The sequence below is a fragment of the Eleutherodactylus coqui genome, chromosome 6 (assembly GCF_035609145.1).
Source record: "Eleutherodactylus coqui strain aEleCoq1 chromosome 6, aEleCoq1.hap1, whole genome shotgun sequence".
Lineage (NCBI taxonomy): Eukaryota > Metazoa > Chordata > Amphibia > Anura > Eleutherodactylidae > Eleutherodactylus > Eleutherodactylus coqui.
In genome coordinates, this window is record NC_089842.1 from 110242858 (window position 1) to 110267459 (window position 24602).

Genomic DNA, 24602 nt, shown 5'->3' on the forward strand with positions numbered 1-24602 from the left:
TCCTCCTCCTCCTCCTGCTCCTCCTCCTGAAACCTCACGTAATGACGCCGAACGGGCAATTTTTCTTAGGGCCACAAGGCTCACTCATATAATTTTTCTTAAAAATTTTTATACGTTTCAATGCTCTTAAAAGCGTTGAAACTTTAACTTGAACCAATTTTTCGTTAAACTGGGCTGCCTCCAGGCCTAGTTACCACTTCAGCCACATTAACCAAAGCGATTAATGGGTTTCACCTGCCCTCTTGGTTGGCCAGGGCCAATTTTTCTGATGTACATTAGTACTGTTGATACAGCAATTTTTGTGGGCCCTCGCCTACAGTGTAATCAAATTAATTTTTAGCCCACCTGCATTACAGCTGACGTTACATCCGCTGTGTTGGGCAATGCAATGGGATATTTTTATGTACCGCCGGTGGGTTCCAGGGAGCCACCCATGCTGTGGGTCCACAGGGAATTATAAATGCATCTGTTTCCACTTCTAAAGAACCCCAGTCTGACTGGGGCATGCAGTGTGGGCCGAAGCCCACCTGCATTAAGCACGACATTACTACCTCAGCTGTGTTGGGCACTGCAATGGGATATTTCTATGTACCGCCGGTGGCTTCCTGGCACCCACCCATGCTGTCGGTCCACAGGGAGTTGTAAATGCATCTGTTTCCACTTCTAAAGAACCCCAGTCTGACTGGGGCATGCAGTGTGGGCCGAAGCCCACCTGCATTAAGCACGACATTACTACCTCAGCTGTGTTGGGCACTGCAATGGGATATTTTTATGTACCGCCGGTGGCTTCTTGGCACCCACCCATGCTGTCGGTCCACAGGGAGTTGTAAATGCATCTGTTTCCACTTCTAAAGAACCCCAGTCTGACTGGGGCATGCAGTGTGGGCCGAAGCCCACCTGCATTAAGCACGACATTACTACCTCAGCTGTGTTGGGCAATGCAATGGGATATTTTTATGTACCGCCGGTGGGTTCCAGGGAGCCACCCATGCTGTGGGTCCACAGGGACTTCACAATAGGGAGTTGTACCTGCCTGTGTCTATGAATTAAAAACCGCGGGCTGACTGGGGCATGCAGACACCTTGACAGAATGAATAGTGTGTGGCACATAGGTTCCCCATTGCTATGCCCACGTGTGCAGCTCCTGATGGCGGTGGCACAGGATTATATTTCTCATTGCTTCTGTACAGCATTGTGGGCTATCGCCCCGCCCCTTGTAAAGAGGGTCGCTGCCTAGCCGTGCCAACCCTCTGCAGTGTGTGCCTGCAGTTCCTCGTCATGGCAGACGCATTTATAAATAGACATGAGGGTGGTGTGGCATGAGGGCAGCTGAAGGCTGCGCAGGGACACTTTGGTGTGCGCTGTGGACACTGGGTCGTGCGGGGGGGTTGGGCAGAATGTAACCCAGGAGAAGTGGCAGCGGAGTGTCATGCAGGCAGTGATTGTGCTTTGTTGGAGGTAGTGTGGTGCTTAGCTAAGGTATCCATTGCTAATTAGGGCTTTTCAGAAGTAAAAGTTGTTGGGAGGGGGGGGGGGGGGGCCCACTCTTGCCGGTATTGTGGCTTAATAGTGGGACCTGTGAACTTGAGATGCAGCCCAACATGTAGCCCCTCGCCTGCCCTATCCGTTGCTGTGTCGTTCCCATCACTTTCTTGAATTGCCCAGATTTTCACACATGAAAACCTTAGCGAGCATCGGCGAAATACAAAAATGCTCTGGTCGCCCATTGACTTCAATGGGGTTCATTACTCAAAACGAACCCTCGATCATCGCGAAAATTTCATCCCGAGTAACGAGCACCCGAGCATTTTGGTGCTCGCTCATCTCTAGGGGTGTCCTCTCTGCATTTGTATGTTATATATGTGCCCCATCCAAACCAGTTCCATTTTAGCCTGAGAAAGGATCGATAGAAGATCAGAAAGCTTGCTGTAACATCATGTATTTTTGTTAGCCATTAAAAGGTATCATATCTACAAGATTATGTGGTTTCTCTCACCGAGAACAATCATACTTTACCAAACCTTTTTTTGTGGATTGTCCAGAATACCCCGAGAATCCTCCTTGTCACACCACTTTCTTCTAGTTGTAACTGTGCAAAACTGTTGTTAAAAATTCGACTTTGTTGAAGTTACAGTAAGCAGACATTACTGACTGTTCCCGGTTTGTCCATAACGTTTTCCTGTGTGTGGACTACTTTATTCTACTGTCAAGGTTCAGTGCAGAGGACAGAACGGTGCTGTCTTGAGTGCCAAAGAAGATTACAGGTAACCTCAGGTTACTTTTCCCTGTCACCTCCCTCAGCAGTAACTTGGACCGCTGCCGAGCTACCCCCAGGGGAGGAGATGGTAGAGCTCCGTGACAAGGCCTTTATCTCCTTGGCTGTGGGCCTGCTCCTCGGACGCTGCACCTCCAGCTCCAGTCACATCACCCTGCACTTTTTTCTTGCATAGCAAGATATTGCCCCTTTTATCTAAGAGCCTCTGCCAATCATCCAGCATCCATTGGGCAAGCTCAGTTGTATAGGGCCAAAATTTGGTGAAATTTTTGGCAAATGCAATTATAGCACAATGTTCGCGTATGTTATCGTCCATTGCTGTGGCAACATTTTAACTCTGAAGAGTAACCCCTTACAGAAGCATGGTTCACAGCTCCCTACATGTGCATAGTAACATACACAGGCTTGTTAATCAGCATCTAAAGAGAAAACAAAGGTGAAGGGAGCCACGAACATATGAATATGAATGAGCCAAACCAGATAACTGTTTAATTGGTACTGCAACCTTTCTAACATAAGGTTTTCAAAACTGCTCGGTGGATCCTTATAAGTAATAGACTATTGAAATAAATGTGTCTGTCATTATATCCTATTGCCCACAGTTGGCAACCATAAGTGATCTAAAAGGTACCCTTTAACTAAATGTGTCCCCCAATAAAATGTAGCATAAAGTACATATTGCACACATTCATTGCACACCACTATAAAATAAGCATATGTACTACTATATGATGCACACTTTTATAAATTGCTTCTACACGCATACATCCATTACACACCTATATACGTACCCACACACACAGGGCCTGTCGCTGCTAATGTCACAGTGATGCGGAGGTACTTTGCTGGAGGTAGCTGGCAATATTATTGTGGAGCTGGCTGTTTCCCTGTATCTTTACGATGTATGTGATCACTAGAGATGAGCGAACACCAAAATGTTCGGGTGTTCGTTATTCGTAACGAACTTCCCGTGATGCTCGAGGGTTCGTTTCGAACAACGAACCCCATTGAAGTCAATGGGCGACCAGAACATTTTTGTATTTCGCCGATGCTCGCTAAGGTTTTCATGTGTGAAAATCTGGGCAATTCAGGAAAGTGATGGGAATGACACAGTGACGGATAGGGCAGGCGAGGGGCTACATGGTGGGCTGCATCTCAAGTTCACAGGTCCCACTATTAAGCCACAATAGCGGCAAGAGTGCCCCCCCCCCCCCCCCACTGTCAGCATAAAGATCGTCCTCCTCTGGCACAGCTGTAACAGCTGTAGCAGAGAAGAACGATGTTTGCCCATTGAATTCAATGGAGCGGCAATACAGCATGTTCCACTGAATGCAATGGGCTGCCGGCGATCGCAGGATGAATGGTCGGAAAGGGGTTAAATATATAACCCCTTTCCTGCAATTCATCCAGAAATGTGTTACACTAAAAATATATACCGGCGTATAAGGCGACGGGGCGTATAAGACGACCCCCCAACTGTCACCTTATACGCCGGCAATACAGTGGAGCAAAGAATAAAAAGCATTACTTACGTTTTTAGATGATCTGCGGTGCTCCTGCAGGCTGTCACTCCCTCCTGGTCCACGGCAGACAAGCTTTCTCTATGAAAGGCTTTAAATCCCTGCCTCCAGGAAGACACGTGCCTTCAGCCAATCACAGCCAATGACAATGATGTCATTGAATGGCTGTGATAGGCTGTGTTTCTGGAGGCGGGGATTTCAAGCCGGTAATACAGTGGAGCAAAGAATAAAAATCATTACTTACGTTTTTAGATGATCTGCGGCGCTCCTGCAGGCTGTCACTCCCTCCTGGTCCACGGCAGAGTATTGCTTTCTCCACGAAAGACTTTAAATCCCTGCCTCCAGAAGCACATGTGCCTTCAGCCAATCACAGCCAATGACAATGATGTCATTGAATGGCTGTGATTGGCTGTGTTTCTGGAGGCGGGGATTTCAAGGCTTGAAATCCCCGCCTCCAGAAACACAGCCTATCACAGCCATTCAATGACATCATTGTCATTGGCTGTGATTGGCTGAAGGCACGTGTCTTCCTGGAGGCAGGGATTTAAAGCCTTTCATAGAGAAAGCTTGTCTGCCGTGGACCAGGAGGGAGTGACAGCCTGCAGGAGCACCGCAGATCATCTAAAAACGTAAGTAATGCTTTTTATTCTTTGCTCCACTGTATTCCCGGCGTATAAGGTGACAGTTGGGGGGTCATCTTATATGCCCTGTCGCCTTATACGCCGGTATATACGGTATATATTTTTATTGTAACACATTTCTGGATGAATTGCAGGGAAGGGCTTATATATTTAAGCCCTTCCCGACAATTCATCCCGCAATCGCCGGCAGCCCATTGCTTTCAGTGGAACCTGCTGTATTGCCAGCTCCATTGAATTTAATGGGCAAACATCGTTCTTTTCTGCCACAGCTGTTACAGCTATGGCAGAGGAGAACGATCTTTATGCTGACAGTGCGGGGGGGGGGCAGTCTTGCCGCTATTGTGGCTTAATAGTGGGACCTGGGAACTTGAGATGCAGCCCAACATGTAGCCCCTCGCCTGCCCTATCCGTTGCTGTGTCGTTCCCATCACTTTCTTGAATTGCCCCGATTTTCACAAATGAAAACCTTAGCGAGCATCGGCGATATACAAAAATGCTCGGGTCGCCCATTGACTTCAATGGGGTTCGTTACTCGAAACGAACCCTCGAGCATCGCGAAAAGTTCATCCCGAGTAACGAGCACCCGAGCATTTTGGTGCTCGCTCATCTCTAATCCCTTACCAATGGACCTCCTAGCCAACTGTATTCCCAGCCATTGAGATATACAGGTTCTTTACTATTTTAGTTAGCCTGGCTACTCCTATGAGGTGCACTACTTACCTCCACTAAACTGAAGTAGGGGCTGACTACTATAACTTTGGCTCCTCCCACTAGATTAGCATAAGACTAGGAAAATTCCCTGAGTGATTACAAACTGCCAGATGAGCTGCTAACCTGTATATGTATGATAATTCTAAAAGATCTGAGCAGCTTGTTGTTAAGATGTCGCATTTAAATTGGTTTTTGAAAATATAACATCAGGCAACATTTTTTTTCAAATAATTGAAATTTCCTTTCAGGTTCTGGTGCTTTACTGGAGATTTTTATTAATGTGTTAATGTAATAATTTTTTCAGTTCAGTTTTTAAATGTCTAACCAAATAAGAGAAAAATTTGGATAAAAACATATTTATTAATGGATTTTATCCATTACATATTCACCTTACCTGTCTCTACTGATTTTTCTTTGGATTAGGTCTTGTCGTTTACAGCAATCATAATATTAGATGTTTTTGTCCATGTGAGTAGGCAAAAATAAAATAGAACAAAAGACATTTTTTGGTAGTTATAGTTTCCGTTCTTTTTTTTTTCCCTGAAAAACAACTGATGTCAACTGGATTGTGTTTTCTGCTTCCAAGGCTTTGTCTTATGAGAGCTTCTCCATATTTAATGAGTTCCAAAACTCCTCATGGAGTAGTAGCCATTGGAGAGGTAAATAAACAACATCCACAGAGACTCCACGTCTTTATTCATACTAATTATATATATCATTAGAAACCAATTATATACATTGATGAGTGGTGAAGACATTCTGAAAATTAGCTTTACATGTTTAAATGGGTTGTCTCATCACAATAAGCCCTGTCCATGTGCCCTATTAGGAATGTGGACATCATAGAGGAGGGTCCTGCTTGGTACCTATCTCTATCAACCAAAGTGGAGAGTAGCTTTGCTGGACTCAAGTCGTCTGTGTATTACATGAAAAAACCATCCCATACTACTTTCTAAAGTGGATGCCAAAAACAACAGTTTTGGTATATCAAAAATGGTGTGGAAATCAATTAATGCAACCAAAATTTATAATGTTAAATAGGATGAGTTTTAGAGTACCATACTACTTCCTCAAACCTCAGACATATACAAAAAATGTGGCCAAGACTACACTTATATACATCGTAAAACATCTACACTCTCATAAATTATGAAAATTAAAATTACATTACGTACTTCTTTAAGTAGACAGAAGATGCCAAGATTGACACCATATGTCAAGTCTGGGCGCAGATACGGCAAAAGCAGTTTGCCTATATGCGGTGGAGTGCTTTTGTGTTAATCCAGAGGGAGGTACTCACAAAGAGAAATACAATAAAGGTGGGGATACCCCTTCTAGCTCTTGGCATGTAAGGATAGCAAAACAGCGACATTCAAGTCACTGGGCAATCTCCCGAAGTTCCTTGGCACCCTGGAGCTCCCAATGATTGCCCTTGCAGACTGGCCCACTGCAGGGTCTCTACTGGCCTGGCCCCCTGGAGAGCCATGAATACTTCATGCATAGAATATTAATGTTCTTTAAGTAGGTCTTATTGGTTTGGTCCCCAGCATACAGTCTGTTAATTAATTTCTCATAAAATAGGCTTATTTCTAGTGGCACAGGTGAGTAGGGAAGCACGTCTGGAATATAGCTTCCTACACCCCCATTTGGGGTTACAGCATTATTTTCCATTAACAAGTTTGTAATGTCTTAGTTACATTGTTAGTTTTTGGGATTCTAACCCCTGGTTTTGTTCTTGTATTTCCTCTTCCCTCCTTTGTCTCCTTTCCCTCCTTCCTCCCTATCCTAATGGGGTGAGTGCCCCTGAGTGACCTAACTGGAACCAACTCTTTTCCACGTTATGTACTATGTAATCATGGCCAATATGACTTTTGTACCTACAATGCTAAAGGGCTTCAATGCCCCCAAGAAGCCAAATCATATACCAGGAGACCCACTTTAAGGAGGGCCATGTCTCTAGATGTGTTTCCAAGTTTTATCCATCCAGTACTCACAGTCCCCGCCCCTGCAGTAAGGTGGGTGGAGTGTCACCATAGGGTGAAATGGGAGTTCCTAGTCACAACACCGGAGGGAAATGGGTTTGGCCCCCACATATGCGACTGGATAATGGCACTTTATACCACACCTACTGCATGGGTAAGCAATGTAAAAAGACTTCGGCAGCATCCAGGGTGCAAATTGATATCCAAAGTTTTATTCCCCCATCACAGAAAAACAGGCAACGTTTCGGCCATGTTGGCCTTTGTCCAGCTCACTCATAGTGGTGCACAATCACATATAAATAGTATCACAGTAAAGCAATTAACAAATCAAAACCCTCCACCTAGTTTGCAACCCCTCCTAGTCACAGATGTCCATTTGCATACAATTATCTCAGGTGCCAGCTTCTCCCTCCTCCTCGAGGCCGTCATCTCCATGGTGATCACATGAGAGTGTACTGTCGGCGTCTGCTTTCCTCTACTACGCATGTGTGAGAAGATCGCCGGTATCGCGTTGTCCCATTGCAACGTCATCCACTACGTCATGGGTGACGCCCACATGATCCCAATAAACATATACCGCTATGCTGCGGCTCAGCCGGCATAAAAAACAGCATTTCTGAACAGACTGCACAATTCAGTCAGTGAATAAATGCATCCGGGATCCTGCACTTTCAAGGGAGGCATTACGTTCCTTTTGCATTATGCAAATATCACATACATACGCTGTCATTATATCCTCAATAGATGAATAGTTTAACCAGTTGTTATCCTGCTACAAATAGATTATAAAACCATGCACAGAAGTATTTTTTATGTACATTAACTCGTGCATGGTCATGGAATTCTGATGCCGTATAATATGTGATATATACTCATATAAAACCAATCTAGCAGGATATCAAAGCATATGCTAACATCTCTCATAATAATATCATGTATAGTGTCAAATGGTTATCCATCGTTTTATAGTCTCAATGTATCAATCATGAGATACAGCTTATCACATAAATCATACATGATGCGCAATCATGCAGTAGTGCTCATCATGTGATATTATAATGAATATATGTAATATTTTACAGTCACCAACCTTGATATGATCATATGGCATACCACATGGACAGGTTATGAGGTAGACAACGAATGATGAATCACAAGAGTACCGATCTTTGATGTAATAGGTATTTCCATTAAGGGGATGACAAAAATGATCTCCCTTTTGTAAATTACAACAAACAGAGCACCCCAAGCATGGAAAATTGCCCTTTCTCATGGGCATCAAGGTGAGTTGTATTGATGGTTTATTATGCGCATAAAAAGAATGCACAAGTTGATCGCCAATGTTTCTCCCTCTCCTATAGGCCATCATTGGTTTATTCAAGAACTCAGGAACAATAGAACTACTCAAGGTCAACAGCGGCCAATGTCTATTTATTATACCCTTTATTTTCCGTGACATATTATTACGTATATACGTACATGTGCGCCTTCAAGGAGATGTTCGTCTATGTATCTGCCTACAGCCCTAATCTTAGGTGCTGGTGGCGGTACATAGACGACATCTTCCTCTTATGGGACGGCTCTTTGGGTGAGTTAAAGGACTTTCATTCCTTTCTCAATTCCGTATACCCCGAGCTCCAGTTCACTTTGTCTCATTCATATACAGAAATACAGTTTTTGGACACTTTTGTTATAAAGAGGGATAATAGGTTACGCACAGATCTCTTCACTAAAATTACTGACCGTAATAACCTTTTGCAATTTGACAGCAATCATCCTCTCCCCACTATAAGATCACTACCGTGGAGCCAATTTCTTCGAGTGCGCCGTGTTGCACATGACGACACGGTAGATGTCAGATTACAGGAGATGACGAACAGGTTCTTACAGAGAGGTTACCCAGAACCGTTATTACAGGAGGCTAGGGATAAGATTAAACCTCTTGGACAGACAGCATTGTTGACAAAATCAAAAACAAAACGAGAGGTGCAACGAATCCCATTCATCTCCACTTATAATAATATGTCACGGAAAATAAAGGGTATAATAAATAGACATTGGCCGCTGTTGACCTTGAGTAGTTCTATTGTTCCTGAGTTCTTGAATAAACCAATGATGGCCTATAGGAGAGGGAGAAACATTGGCGATCAACTTGTGCATTCTTTTTATGCGCATAATAAACCATCAATACAACGCACCTTGATGCCCATGAGAAAGGGCAATTTTCCATGCTTGGGGTGCTCTGTTTGTTGTAATTTACAAAAGGGAGATCATTTTTGTCATCCCCTTAATGGAAATACCTATAACATCAAAGATCGGTACTCTTGTGATTCATCATTCGTTGTCTACCTTATAACCTGTCCATGTGGACTGGGTTATGTAGGAGAAACCCCCCTAGAGGTGAGGACACGGATGGTGAATCACAAGAGTACGATCAGAACTAAAAATTTGACATTGCCGGTTTCACGGCACTTTACTGAACGGGGCCACTCAATCAGCCAGTTTAAATTCAGAATAATCGACCATGTTCCTCCCTCCCCTAGAGGCGGTAATCGCGCGCTACTCCTAAAAAAACGGGAGTTGCGCTGGATTTACGAGTTAGAAACAATGTCCCCAAAAGGATTAAACATGGAATATGTATATATGCCCCACCTCTAACAAAGAAACTTGAGACGCATTATAGGTAATGAGGTTTGTTTTTAATTATATGTTGGTGTTTTTTGTAGCAGGATAACAACTGATTAAACTATACATCTATTGAGGATATAATGACAGCGTATGTATGTGATATTTGCATAATGCAAAAGGAATGTAATGCCTCCCTTGAAAGTGCAGGATCCCGGATGCATTTATTCACTGACTAAATTGTGCAGTCTGTTCAGAAATGCTGTTTTTTTATGCTGGCTGAGCTGCAGCATAGCGGTATATGTTTATTGAGATCATGTGGGCGTCACCCATGACGTAGTGGATGACGTTGCAATGGGACAACACGATACCGACGATCTTCTCACACATGCGTAGTAGAAGAAAGCAGACGCCAACAGTACACACTCATGTGATCACCATGGAGATGACAGCCTGGAGGAGGTGGGAGATGCTGGCACCTGAGATAATTGTATGCAAATGGACATCTGTGACTAGGAGGGGTTGCAAACTAGGTGGAGGGTTTTGATTTGTTAATTGCTTTACTGTGATACTATTTATATGTGATTGTGCACCACTATGAGTGAGCTTGACAAAGGCCAACATGGCCGAAACGTTGCCTGTTTTTCTGTGATGGGGGAATAAAACTTTGGATATCAATTTGCACCCTAGATGCTGCCGAAGTCTTTTTTCATTGCTGCATGTGATTTTGGTGATAAGGATCCATTCACCTGTTTCTTTAGCTACTGCATAATCTATGCCCAGCCCTTGGAGGGATATACAATTTGTGCTGCTGGCGAACTGCTTTCTCTGGACTTTACTGCATGGGTTAGGATTTATGGCTCTTTATCCAAACCCTTCCAGACCCATAATGCCACATGCCATGGATGCCCCCTGTCTCCGAACCAGTACGTTCTTGTCATGGAGTCCTTAGCTAACATGTTTAGATGAAACAACTCTATTAAAGGGGCAACAGTGGGCACCTCTGAGTTCAAGATCTCACTGTTCGTGGATGATTTGCTTGAGTATCTGTCATGGCCGAGAGTGGTACTTCTGGTGTTCCATCAGGAATTCTGGGAATTCATGAGGGTTAGCAATTTCAAAGTCAATCTAATGAAATTAGAGATGCTAAATATCACACTCCAGAATGAGGTGTCATCCCTGGAGAGGGAGTTCCCTTTTCGTGGTATCATACCTCCATCAGGTACTTGGAGATACACTTGCCAGCAGACCCTTCTCAGGCTTTCTCCCTAAACTTTAAACCATTCCTGTCAGGCATGGAGAGGGATCTGGAGAGATGGAGTCCACTATATCTATCATGGTTCATCAGAGTTAACGTCATTAAGATGGATTTCTTGCCACAGTTCCTATACCTCTGCCAGTCCCTGCCCGTTAAACTAAACAGGTCCTATTTAATGACCATCCGTCGCTTGATTTCCAGATTTGTCTGGAGGGGCGGTAGACCAAGATTAAAACATGACATCCTTACCCTTGGGAGGCTCTCAGGCGGAGCATTTACCCAAGCAGAGACTTAGGGAGGCTTTTCAGTTTTTTTTCTAGCAGTGTCACATGCGACTGTTTTTCTGGAGGCGAGGCTCTGGAATGGGGGAACACTGATGTAAAAATGATCCATGGTAGATGTGGTAACCCTGGTCCAGAAGTGGGTACACCAATTCCCATACAATTTTTCCTGTAATTCCCAGGAAGGAAGAACATTCTATTTTGGTGCCCTTCCCTTCATAAATCCTAGACTTATGGGTGTACCCTAGTGTACTCTCGCACAGCTTGTACATTTTCATGCCCTTTTACTGGGCTTGTACTTGTAAAATTCAAGCCTCCCTTTGAAATGTACCAGGTACTCATCTACAGAAAAGTTTTTCTCAGAGATGTACGCCTGGGCAACCTTAGCATTGAAAAGCTATATTACCGGCCTGAATTCATATAAGCAATTATAATTGACACTGATCAGACTAACAGTTCACTGACACACTGATCCCATGAGGATGCGGTTTTCAAAACTCCTGTATGTACTTACTTATGTAACTGAAATAATCTGTGTGTGACTGTGTGAGGATGCCTTGGATTTTCAGATATGCAGCATGCTTATTATGTAGAAGAAATTTTGTGGATTTTCTCCCCAAAACTTGTAGAGTTCACTAAATATGTCACTGCCATAAAGGTGCTCTCAGATTTTTCAGTTTTAGACATTTCTGTTTCTGTACACATATAATAAATTCTAACAGATCCAACCTGTCTATTGTCAAGATGACCACATTATTATTTTTTAACTATAAAATCAGGAAACAATTTCTTTTTCTACCAAAAAATATAATTCCATTTGGAGTTCAATAGTTGTAATTTCCTTACAAGAATTGGTGCTTTACTGGAGATTTTTATTAATGTTTTAACTTAGAATTTTTTTTTTAAGTCTATGAAAATTTCAGTTTCTGGTGGATTTTTGCAAATGTCTAACAAAAAATGAGAAAAATCCTGACTTAAAAATGCATTTTAAGCGAGTTTTATCCTGGGAATGTCAACCTCCGACAATATTAGAAGGACACAGGTAGTTACGCAGTTGGGCTGGAGGTGGGAATCAGACTGGGCCTTGGCTTTATTAGACACTGATAAAGCATTCGATTCTGTCTAGTAGCCATATTTGATAGAGGTACTTCGGAGATTCTGATTTGGAGAATCATTTATTAAGTGGATCTCTGTTCTGTATAGATCTCCGGTAGCCATGGTTGTGCTGAATGGTCTGACTTCCACCTCCTTTTCACTACATAGGAGTACCTGACAGGGCTGCCCACTTTTCCCCCTCCTGTTTGCTATTGCCATAGAGCCTTTGGCTCTAATAATTGGGCGTCATGTGTCGTACAAGGGTGTTGGGATCGGATCTATAGAGGATAGGATAGGCTTGTAAGCTGATGATTTAATATTCTATATGTCTGAACCTAGGCACACTTTGCCACTGGCTATCTGTCTAAGGGTGCCTACCCACTTGCATTGCCGTTTTTCACGCATTTTTTGCGCGTTTTCCGCGCCATTTTCACAGCGTTTTTCGCGCGTTAATTTTGGAGCACAACATGAGGCGCTGCATTTTTGCAACCCTCCATTGACAATCATGGATGCATTAAGAGAAAAATAAGGAGACATATGCAACTGACAGTTCCTATGTGAAAAAACCCCATGAAACGGAAATAAAACCCCAGATGGACAAGAACACATTCTATACTTATTGCTCTTGAGAAAAAACGCAAAACGCATTTTAGTATCGCAGGGAAAAAAAATGCAAGTGGGTAGGCACCCTTATAGATGGGTTTGGGAGATTTTCAGGCTTACGCATTCATTGGCAGAAGCCTGCTTTTATGCCCCTGAGACTCAAGGGTTGGCAGATAGGAGAGGTATTCTTCAACCTACAGATCCCTTTCCAATTTAAATATCTAGAGATCACATGCTGAGCTTTGTTTTAAATATTGCCACCCTATTAACGTCTCTGTAACATAAACGCAAAACATGGAGCACCCAACCATTATTTGTGGCTGGTAGAATAAATCTTATTAAAATGATTATTCTCCTCAAATACCTATACTGTCTAGAACACGCAGAAAAAATCATACCCCGGAAATTTTTCAATAAGACCAACTCATCCCTAGTGTCCTTCATTTGGGAGAAATCTAGAGCCAGGCTTTGTATGGATACCCTACAGTGCCCCAAAGACATGGCAGGAATGGCGCTACCAGATTTTAAGCTGTATTATTTGGCCAGACAAGTTAGGTATATTCGTCACTGGTTGTCAAACGCTTCCCTCCCAAACTCTGAACACCACCTAATGGTTTTACTGTCCGAAATTTCCCTCTGGATTGTTCTGGAGAAGCCAGAGCTGTTGGCCAAGCAGATGCTACCTATACATAAACTGGCGGTTAGAATGTGGCAGATATGTAAATCACTGACTAAATATGTAGGTATGTCTTTAGAAACCCCTCTGTGGGATAATAGAATGCTCCCACATCTTGTGAATTTACCTGATAAGCAGTTCTGGGTGAACCTGAGAATTACCACATTGAAACATCTATATATTGGTGGGGTACTAGCCTCCTTTGAACAGCTCCAACAGCTTTACCAAGTCCCTAGGACTGGATTCTATAGATACTTGTAACTAAGGCATGCTCTTACGGCACAATTTTTAGAACCAAGGCAACCTCATTCTTTGTACCCTCTGATAGGCATAATGCGCACTCAAGGCCCCATGAGTCTGATATCAGCATTGCCCACCCATCTGCTGCATTCTAAAATTTCCTATACGCCAATGTCGGTGATAGATAGATGAAAGGGACTCCCATCTATCCCTTACTGGCGAGCAATGGTATGTTGCGAAGGCATCATATACCATGGTATGACCAGCCGCAAACAATAAATTAACGCAATTATATATACTTTACCAGTGCTATCTAACACCGACTAGGCTTTATAAAATTAACAGGGTGTCTACCAACCAATTTAACCGATGCCAAGCACCAGTGACAAATTTTAATAATTTAATATGGAGCTGCCCAGATATCTATGCATACTGGGAGGAGGTTAGAGAATTTCTAAGCCAGCTAATGGGGATGCCAATTCCACTTGACCCGATCATACGCTGGATGGATAGATATTCCCCAACACTCTGGATGGGGCAGAATATTGTTAATTCCACATTACTGTATGAGAACATAGCCTATAAAAATAGAAAATGCCCGGAGAAATTTCACAAGGTGTGGGGGAGGTGGTGTGGCTCGACGGCCACAACTTTCATACAAGACTTGCTCCAAGGTTTATTGAACAGAACCGTATCTAGGGCTGGTCATTGATGTGGATGCCAAGTGTAAAACTCTACTGACACTGTAACCTAACGCATTAATGCATTGTATTTATATGTCGGTTGTAACAATGTATTTGTCTAATTCTCCCTTAATTTGAAAAACTTACGATGTATGCAAAGTTCATATACTGTATGGTATATTTATTGTTCAATAAAACAAGTTTTTTTTTTAAAAAATGGATTTTTATAAATGTATTTATCTGCTTCATATGCACCTTCCCAGGCAGCTGAATCATTGGACTAGGTCTTATGGTTTAGAATATACAAACATTGTAATATTTGATATTTTTCTCCATCTAAATAGTTAAAAATGAAATGGAACAAAAAACCTTTTTTGGTAAAGTTACAGTTTTTGTTTTTTAGGCTCCATGAAACACAACTTGGGTCTTTTAAGCTTCTGCATATTTAAATAAGTGTAAGACTCCTCAAGGAATAGCAACCATTGGAGAAGTAAATACACCACATCCACAGAGACCAAATCTTTATTTATATTAAAGGAAACATGTCAGCAGTTCCCCTAGCCTGTAACAGCACTGACGCCAATAGCTTAAAGGGGTTGTCCCGCGCCGAAACAGGTTTTTTTTCTTTTCAACAGCCCCCCCGTTCGGCGCGAGACAAACCTGATGCAGGGGTTAAAAAAGAAAACCGGACAGTGCTTACCTGAATCCCCGCGCTCCGGTGACTTCTTACTTACCTGGTGAAGATGGCCCCCGGGATCTTCTCCCTCGGTGGACCGCAGGGCTTCTGTGCGGTCCATTGCCGATTCCAGCCTCCTGATTGGCTGGAATCGGCACTTAACGGGGCGGAGCTACCAGGAGCTGCTCTCCGGCACGAGCGGCCCCATTCAGAAAAGAAGAAGACCGGACTGCGCAAGCGCATCTAATCCGGCGATTAGACGCTGAAAATTAGAGAGGACGCTAGCAATGGAACAGGTAAGTGAATAACTTCTGATAACTTCTGTATGGCTCATAATTAATGCACAATGTACATTACAAAGTGCATTAATATGGCCATACAGAAGTGTATAACCCCACTTGCTTTTGCGGGACAACCCCTTTAACTCTATAGTTAATGGTGGATTAACAGTTTCCAAATGTTCTGCTTGTATAACTAGTGAAAGCAGCATACCTTGCAAAATAGGTTTTTAAAAGTTTCCGTGTAGTGTGCTAATTAAGACCCACCAGTCTGATGTGTGGGATGGACCTTCTCTTCTTCACCGGAGGGTTTGTTTCTTAACTTTGACTATGTTTGCCAGTGTGAAGTGTATGACACCTTCAATGACATCCATAGGACAATTAAAATCTCGGGCATACGCTGACTAATTATGTCTAGAATTAGAGAACAATTATATACATTGCTGACAGGTGAAGACATTCTAAAAATTAGTTTTACTTCTTTAAATAGGTTGTCTCATCATAACATGTGCCCTGTTAGGAATATTGACATCACAGAAGAGTGTCCCTCCTTGGAACCACTCTCTATGAAGCAGAATAGTGAGTCACTTTGGTGGACTCAAGCCAACTGTTCATTGCTGTCATCTCATACTACTTTTTCCTGTGGTCACTGCAGCATGTAAAATACCTGGTTGGCTGCAACTTCCCCTGGAAAAGCAAGCTCTTTGTGTGACATAAGCTGGACTTGCCTTAATCAGCTGATTGTGACAGTCTGTGATAAGACAACACCTTTATTACATGGCATACAAAATGTTAGAGCTGGATTTAGCTATATTCAAGCCTCAAAGAAGGACCTATTGCTTTTTTATGTAAACAATCTGTAATACTATGTTAATTCAGAAATCATAATGCTGCTGGGCTCTAAAGGCTGATTTAGACACGATTATGGCTCAAAAATCACTCAAAGCCATCTTTTGAGCGATAATCATTGTATCTAACTGCACTGACCGTGCAATTTTCGTTAAGCCGTCGCTGATCGCTGATCTTTCAGCATACTGAAAGATCAGCGATCAGTTATCAGAAATTCACAGCAGGATACAGCTGATACTATTATTTCAGCTGTATCCCACTCCCTGAAGATAGGTGGGGTATGGAGAGCAGAGTGGTCCACGTGTGTTCCTCATACTCCACTCGGAGCGACTGGCTGTACAACAGCCAGGCGCTCCAAGCAGAGAACAGCTGGATGCAGAAGACAAGCGGGACTACCCCACTTGTCTTCTGCATACCCCGCTTGGAGTGCTCGGCTGTATAACAGCCGGGCACTTTGAGCGGGGAACAGCTGGATGCAGAAGGCAAGTGGCCTCTCTTGTCTTCTGCATCCCCCATAACAGCCAGGCACTGCGAGTGGGGAACAGCTGGATGCAGAAGGCCCCGCTTGTGTTCTGCTTCCCCCTGCTCGGAGCGCAAGGTGATCGCTCAACGTTTGAGCGATCACCTTGCGCTTAAAAAAGCACACAACGATTATCACTCAAAAATCACTCAAAAGATTTTTTGAGTGATAATCGTTGTGTCTAAACCAGGCTTTAGGAGGACACTCAGAGTGGGATTAAAAAAAATCTTGTTATTTGTATAGCACCAACTTATTCCACAGTGCTTTCAAGTAATTTATTTATTACACCCCCCACCAAGCTGGGTACTCATTTTACCGACCTTGGATGAATGGAAGCTTGAGTCAACTTTGAGCCTGAACCACGTGAGGATTGAACTTGCAACCTTCAGGTCATGAGCGAGAGCTTAGTACTGCGTTTCTGCTGAGGGGAAGTCTATAGAGAATGTGATTTGATATTTCCCCCAACACCTAATTGCATTAAAAAAGGCACTCTGCCGTGAATCAAATTAGTTTTAGAACTCCCACCATATTTTCTCTATGTGTCAGAAAAAAGGGAGTCTGAAAACCGTATGGCTTTTGTAGTACCACCATGTTATTTAATAGATCTGCTCTATCTTGTGTAATATGGCATATTCCGCAGTGTAACTATATATTGACCTACCACCCTGTACAATACCATGATTAGTAATTGCACCCAATTTTTTTGTCAATATCTGTATATGTAATATATATTCACACTAAATGCACATTGTATACAGTTAGAAATATTTAACACCAAAAAAAGAAACACTGTATTTACAAAAAAAATAATGGAAACCATACATTTATTAGAAGACGGGTGGGGCTCTAATTTGGAAAAGTTCTAACATGTCATAGTATTGAAGCCAATGACACTGATTCTCATTCTATTGTTCTTTAAGTGTTTGTGGCATGCTCTGCCTCCTTGGGCCCTACATTTGTCATAACATGATACATCAAATTTTAAGGTCAAGTTAAATACCCTCATTGTTTTGGTCATCACAGTTCATATTCTAGTGATTGCTTTCTTCAAGGCTTTCTTCACCTCGTGTTTTCACAAACAGTAAATGATGGGGTTTAACAATGGGGACAGAACACCATAGAGAAAAGATGAAACTTGGACAATGATGAAGGAGCCTCCAGAACTAGGACTATTGTAGTTGAAAATGCCAGTAATATAGAAGATAATGACAACTGTGATATGTGAAGAACATGTGGAGAAGACCTTCTGTCTTCCTTCCAAGGAGCGTATTTCTATGATAGTGGAAATGATATGTATGTAGGAATTCATCACAAGTAGAAAAGGAGACATTCCGAAAAATACGGTAGCCACTTTTAGCAACATTTGACTGCTGTGAATGTCACTGCATGCTGCTTCCAACATGGGAAGGATGTCACAGAAGAATTGGTTGATATGATAATCGCCCCAGAAAGTTAGCTTCAGGGTCATGAAAGTGTGGAATGTGGCATTCAACAACCCACAAACGCAGCACCCAGAAACAAATCCTAAGCGGAAAGTCTTATTCATAATGATGTGGTAATGGAATGGGTTACATATGGCCATGTATCGGTCATAAGCCATGGCGGCTAACAGAAGAGATTCAGATCCTCCAAAACAGACAAAGAAATAGAGCTGTGTGATACATCTATGGTAGGATATCCTCCTGTTCCCAGTGATAGCATTGACCAGCATATCCGGGAGAGTGACAGAAGAATAACAGACGTCCAGTAAGGATAGAGATGGTCTGGAGACGGCTGTCCACCTTAATGATGCTGAACACTGTGAAATCACTTATGGGGATCATTATGTAAACAGTGGCCATTAAAATTGAACAAACAACCCATCCTTCCAAGAATCCAAGGAAGATAAAATCATTCAATGTTTTGTTTTCTGCTTCCATCCAATTTACTTCCATAACCTGGGAAGGGAAATGAAATTGATTATCTCTTAAAGGTTCCTTGTTGTTGAGGAGCTGCTGAAGTGACTTCTTCTTGCTAATGATTTGAACAACTTAGTGGTAATATTCTCTATGACTGGACTATATTTTCCTCCAGATTATTGGGCATTCAAAATTCTGACAGTTCAAAAATATATACATTAACCCCTTAATAACGCGGCCCCTTTTTCTTTTTTCATTTTTGTTTTTTCCTCCCCCCTTCAAAAAAATCGTAACTCCTTTATTTATTCATTGACGTCGCTGTATGAGGGCTTGTTTTTTGCGGAACGAGGTGTATTTTTCAATGGTGCTATTTAAAGTACCATATAATGTACCGAAAAACTTTTAAAAAATTCTAAGTGGAGTAAAATGAAACAAAAACGACATTTCGCCATTTTTAGTGCGTCTTGTTTCTACGGCGCACAAACGGCAACAAAAGTGACATGATAACTTTATTCTATGTGTCGGTACGATTACTATGATACTAAACTTGTATAGGTTTTTTCTTACTATGCTACTCTTTTTTTTTTCAAAGTCATTTAATTTTTTTCAATTATTTTTTGCAGTCATTTTGTGCGCGCAATAACTTTTTTATTTTTCCGCCTACGTAGTTGAACAAGGGCTCCTTTTTTGCGGGATGTCCTGTAGTTTCCGATAGTGTCAATTTGGAGCACATACAACTTTTTGATCGCTTTTTATTGCGTTTTTTTGGGGAGACAGGGTAACTAAAAAAGTGCATTTCTGGCATTCTTTATTTTTTTTTTTCGGACGACGTTCATCTTGCAGGAAAAATAATGTGCTACTTTGATAGATCGGACTTTTATGGACGTTGCGATACCAAATACATATTTTTATTTTATAATTTAGATTTTTTAATAATAGATATGGCAAAAGGGGGGTGATTTAAACTTTTATAACTTTTTTTTTATAATTAAAAAAAAATTATTGATTTTTTTTTTTACTTTACTTTTAAGTCCCCGTGGGGGACTTTAACATGTGATGCTTTGATCGCTCCTGCAGTATGACGTAATGCTATAGCATACCGGTACGTCATGGAGCGGGAAGGGGTTAAAACTGGTGTATGAAAAAGTGGAAGTTTTACTTTGTTTTCTTATTTTACCACATACAGTATATTGATCTTTATACTTTTTGAATCTTGGTGCCAGACCAAATAATCACATGCATACCCCAAACTAAACAAGACATGTAAAATGAATATAGACCCCAGACCAACTCTCCTTAATAAATACAGATCCAGGCTAGACCCTCTAAAAAAATACAGACCTCACACCAGATCCCATGCAAAGACATTAGAATAAGCTCCAACCTAAATAAATATAGACTCCAGTCCAACCCCTCTAAATCAATACAGATCCACACCAGACCCCATAAATTAATATGAACCCAGACCACTTAATAAATACATACCCTAGAATATACCTCTAAGCAAACAGGTTCAACCCTCCTAAACAGATAGGGTACCCCAGACAAGATTCCTAAATTAATACACATCTCAGACCGGGTTCTGCAAAAATTCACCTCTCCATTGCTGCAGCTTAGAATCCTCTTCAAACTTTTTGTATAAGTACAAAAGTCAACTGCAAATTTTTGATATTCCTACTTGGGTCTTGCGGCCTGATGATGTGTAATAAAAGTTATAATGCAGATTTAATTGCTAGCTTGACAACTGTGATCAAATTGATTAAATTAAAAGGGAAACAGGAAATAATGTAAGAGAAATCTTATAGCTACATACTACATGAGCAGAACAGCGGCATTGGCTTTCTTCTATCTTCTTTTCTTTCTTCATATCTGGAGCAAATGTTCTTTAGGAAATCTAGAATTTGTACATAATGTGAGAGATACAGTACATCCAGATCCCCACAAAAGTACTGTACAGGCAGACCACTGCTTAGGAAACACAAGGGATGAACAATTTTATCATATGGTGCCTAATATAAGCTCTAAAGAATGTTCTCTTGAACATGTAATAGATACCCAGAGATTTTTTTCTCTGCATTTCTCATTGACTGAAGAGGAACAAAGGCTTATGAAAATCTATGACAGATCACCCACTGCAACTTTCAAATACTTAGTATGAGGGCTCAGTCACACGGGCGTTTTTACGCGCGTATATACGTGCGAAAAAACGTTCATACTCCATTCGTACTGCGGTCGTAAAAAAAAAAAATCGCACCTACAAAAGATAGAACATATGGGTGGCAATGAACATGGTCACGCATTTTTTTACACGCGTATATACGTGCGTAAAAACGTTCGTGTGACTGAGCCCTGAAAATTACATAATGACCAAGATAGCGTTCTGCAAAACTGAGAGGTTGAGGTCACCTTCCATCTTCTACCTCACCAACTCTCAACTAAAAAGTTCACTAGAACCAGCACTGAGACACATCCAGATCTCCATAACCTGGGCCAAATATTTGATAAAGAGGATGTCCAGTATCCAGAAGGCTAGGGTCTGCCGTAACCTGTATCGATATGCTGATGGAGACACTAGTAGTGGTAAAAGAGGTCTTTATTGAATTATTGAATTATTTATTTACTCCTACTCCAAACCGATATTCTGCATGTCCATGTGCTCTAACCTCTCTCTACTATTAACGGCCCCCTGTCTCCAAGGTTCTCTGCCCCCTCCCTCTTTATCACTAATATTGAATCATCATCTAAATGGTTGCACTAGGGGCTGTAGGGTGGACGAACATGGGAAGATAGAATGATAATGTGAGGAGGAATAGTGCTTGTTCCTCTGTGATTGGCTGTATTACCCCCTCAAGTATTTCTTTACAAGCCTAAAGGCTCCCATATACAATAAACATTCAAAGTCCAATCCTAAATGTAACAGATTCACTGGACAATGGGTATTTTCATCATATGCTATGACAAGGACAAAAACTAGTATTTAAAGGGGTTTTCCAACATAAATATAATTGGTATGGGCAGATAAGTGGATAAAGTAAAGAAAACATGTATACTCCACTCTTAAATATATTTCCAAAACAGCACCACTGCTGTGGTCCAATGCTCCTGCAGCCATCCCATGCCATTTATTGTTCGTGTGACTGCTCAGTCAATTATTGTCCTCAGCAGTCAAGTCTGCATGAGCAGTATTTGACTGTGGAGGACAGTGATTGGTCCCAATGGTCATCTGAACGATGTGAACCCTGCAGACGCTTCCAGTGTTGGATGGACCATAGGCATTGGAGCTGGGCAACAGTTAAGAGGTGAGTACATGTTTTTCTTTATTTCACCCACTAATCTGCCCCCTGTTAAGTATTTTTTTAATGGCAGAAATCTTCATACAGCAGTTCTGAAGCATTGTTATTTCTCCTGAATACTAATAAATTAGGTCACATGCCCATGGGTGGGTCGGATTCCGCATGCGGGAGCACCATGGCTCAGCCAATCAGAGAATAATGCTCAATGAACCAATCACAGACATTCAGTTAATGACATCACTGAATGGCTATGATTGTTTCATTGAACGCCGCCTCTGATTTGCTGAGGCGGTGTTCCTTAACCAATCAAAGCAATATCTTGCTGGAGCCAGGTTATTCAAGCCCAGTTACAGCAAAAGAATGCTCTCTCAGTGCTGAGGACCATGTGGAAGATTGCCAGAGAACTGCACCCAGACGCCACCTGCTAGGTGAGTATTATGAGACCCCCCCAAAAAATAAGACACTGTGTCTCTATTGGAGCAAAAATTAATATAAGAAAGTGTCTAATTTTCGGTGGAAACACATTATTCATACATTTCTAGGAAGAATAACAGAGGAATGGCACAATGTAGAAAATTGTTATTCAATGAGAAATACAAGTATTTATTAAAACAAACATGTCAGGAATAGTGACGGGTGATCTAATTATGTATTCTGTCTGTGACTTTGTCTGATCAGTGTTGTATAGTCTGCAGCATAATTATACCCTGCAATGTCCCAACATAAAACTGCTAGCAGGTTAAGGTCCATTTACAAGTCCGACTAACAGAATGGTATTTAGCAAGGAGAAATGCAATGTCCTACATCTGGGCAAGAAAAATGAAAAAAACACATACAGAATCAGAGGAATAAGGCTAAGCAGCAACACATGTGAAAAAGACTTGGGTATACTAATAGATCATAGACTGAACATGAGTCAATTATGTGATGTAGCAGCCAAAAAGACAAACGCAATTCTGGGATGTATTAAAAGTCTAGATCATGTGAGGTTAGTATCCCCCATCTACTCTTCCTTAGTCAGACCTCATCTGGAATATTGTGTCCAGTTTTGGGCACCCCACCTTAAAAAGACATAGACAAACTGGAGCAAGTTCAGAGAAGAGTTACCAAGATGGTGAGTGGTTTGCAAATCATGTTCATCAGAAACTGACAGTTTTGAGAGACCATTTTGCATTAGGTACTAATCGGCTAATTAGCCCAATAGTAGCTAACCAGCTGAATTTGCATGTATTTAGAGAACAGTGGGTGATCTATTCTCTAAATACATTGCTTTGTTCTGCCATGGGGCAGCAGCTAGCATACAATGTTATCAGCGCTGCCTGCTGAGAACACAGCCTGACCTCCCCTTATGAGGGACTACGGCTATTATGCTGAGCTGAACTCAGTGATGAAAGAAGAGTGCACAGTAAGTGTAGGATGGGCACACATTTACAGACAATGGCTAACGCTCAAAAGCCATCATTTGGATGAAGTTTGAGCAATAATCATTGCGTGTAAATCAGCCTTTACTGTATAGTCACTGTATGGTGGTACTATACATTTTATTGCTGCATGTACAGAGGTACACTTGTCCCTGACTAAAGAAGGCAAGTGTACTCCTGTCCATGACTGTACGATTAGGTATTTCTATATTCCATTTTAATTTCCCATCTTGAGTCAATATTGCGAATAACATATGTAAAAGAGTAATAAGGGGCGCACCTAAGCAAAGCAAAATTTGACACATGGTACATATTGCGTTGCTACGTTTTGTGATATTGAGTTTGTGGTATTATTGTATGTGGGCTAATGGTGTTTGTGTCTTGGGGCTGCTTTTTAGCCCCTGTACGGCCCTGCTGCTTCAACCAGTTTTGTCTTTTATGTTTTTATTGAAAAAAAAATGTTTGTTTCATCCCCACTTACAAGAGCTTTTACTTTTTTTTAATTTTTATGTCGATATAGCCGTATAAGGGCTTGTTTTTTGAAGAACAGACTTCTATTTTTTAATGGCTTTATTCTAGGGTATATATAATATACTAAAAAAAAATATTAGTTGTTTGGGGTGAATTAAAAAAACAGTAATTCCACATTTTTTTTGTTAATGTGTTCACATAAACACACGTTGGGAAGAACTTAAGGGGCTTTTGCTTTGCTTAATTGAAATATCTGGGGCATAATCAAAGGCATCCATCGTCATTCAGTAGGACAATGACTGGAGAGGTAGCTACATGTCTGCTACACCACAATTTATGTTTTTTGAATTGGAGGAATGTTTTATGTGAATCATGAATGATTTAAGGTGAAACTTCTCCATTAGACCATCTCTTCGAGAAAGCCACCCTGGATAATGACCAGGTTCTTATGTTGTCTTATACAGTTCCCTAATATCCTATGTATTTGGCCCCGAGAGGTTAACCAGTGTAAACGGTCACTTTCACTGACGATTTAGGTGGTCATCTGAAAGAGGTTTCATTGTACAGTACATAAATAGCTAGTGGGTGTTAGTTCTCCAGACTATA

At 41.6% G+C, this 24602-nt stretch overlaps 1 pseudogene; it reads right to left on the reverse strand.

Moving 5' to 3' along the window:
• Positions 1-17937: 17937 nt before the first annotated feature.
• On the reverse strand, positions 17938-18832 carry LOC136571742 (olfactory receptor 5V1-like; annotated as a pseudogene).
• Positions 18833-24602: the final 5770 nt, after the last annotated feature.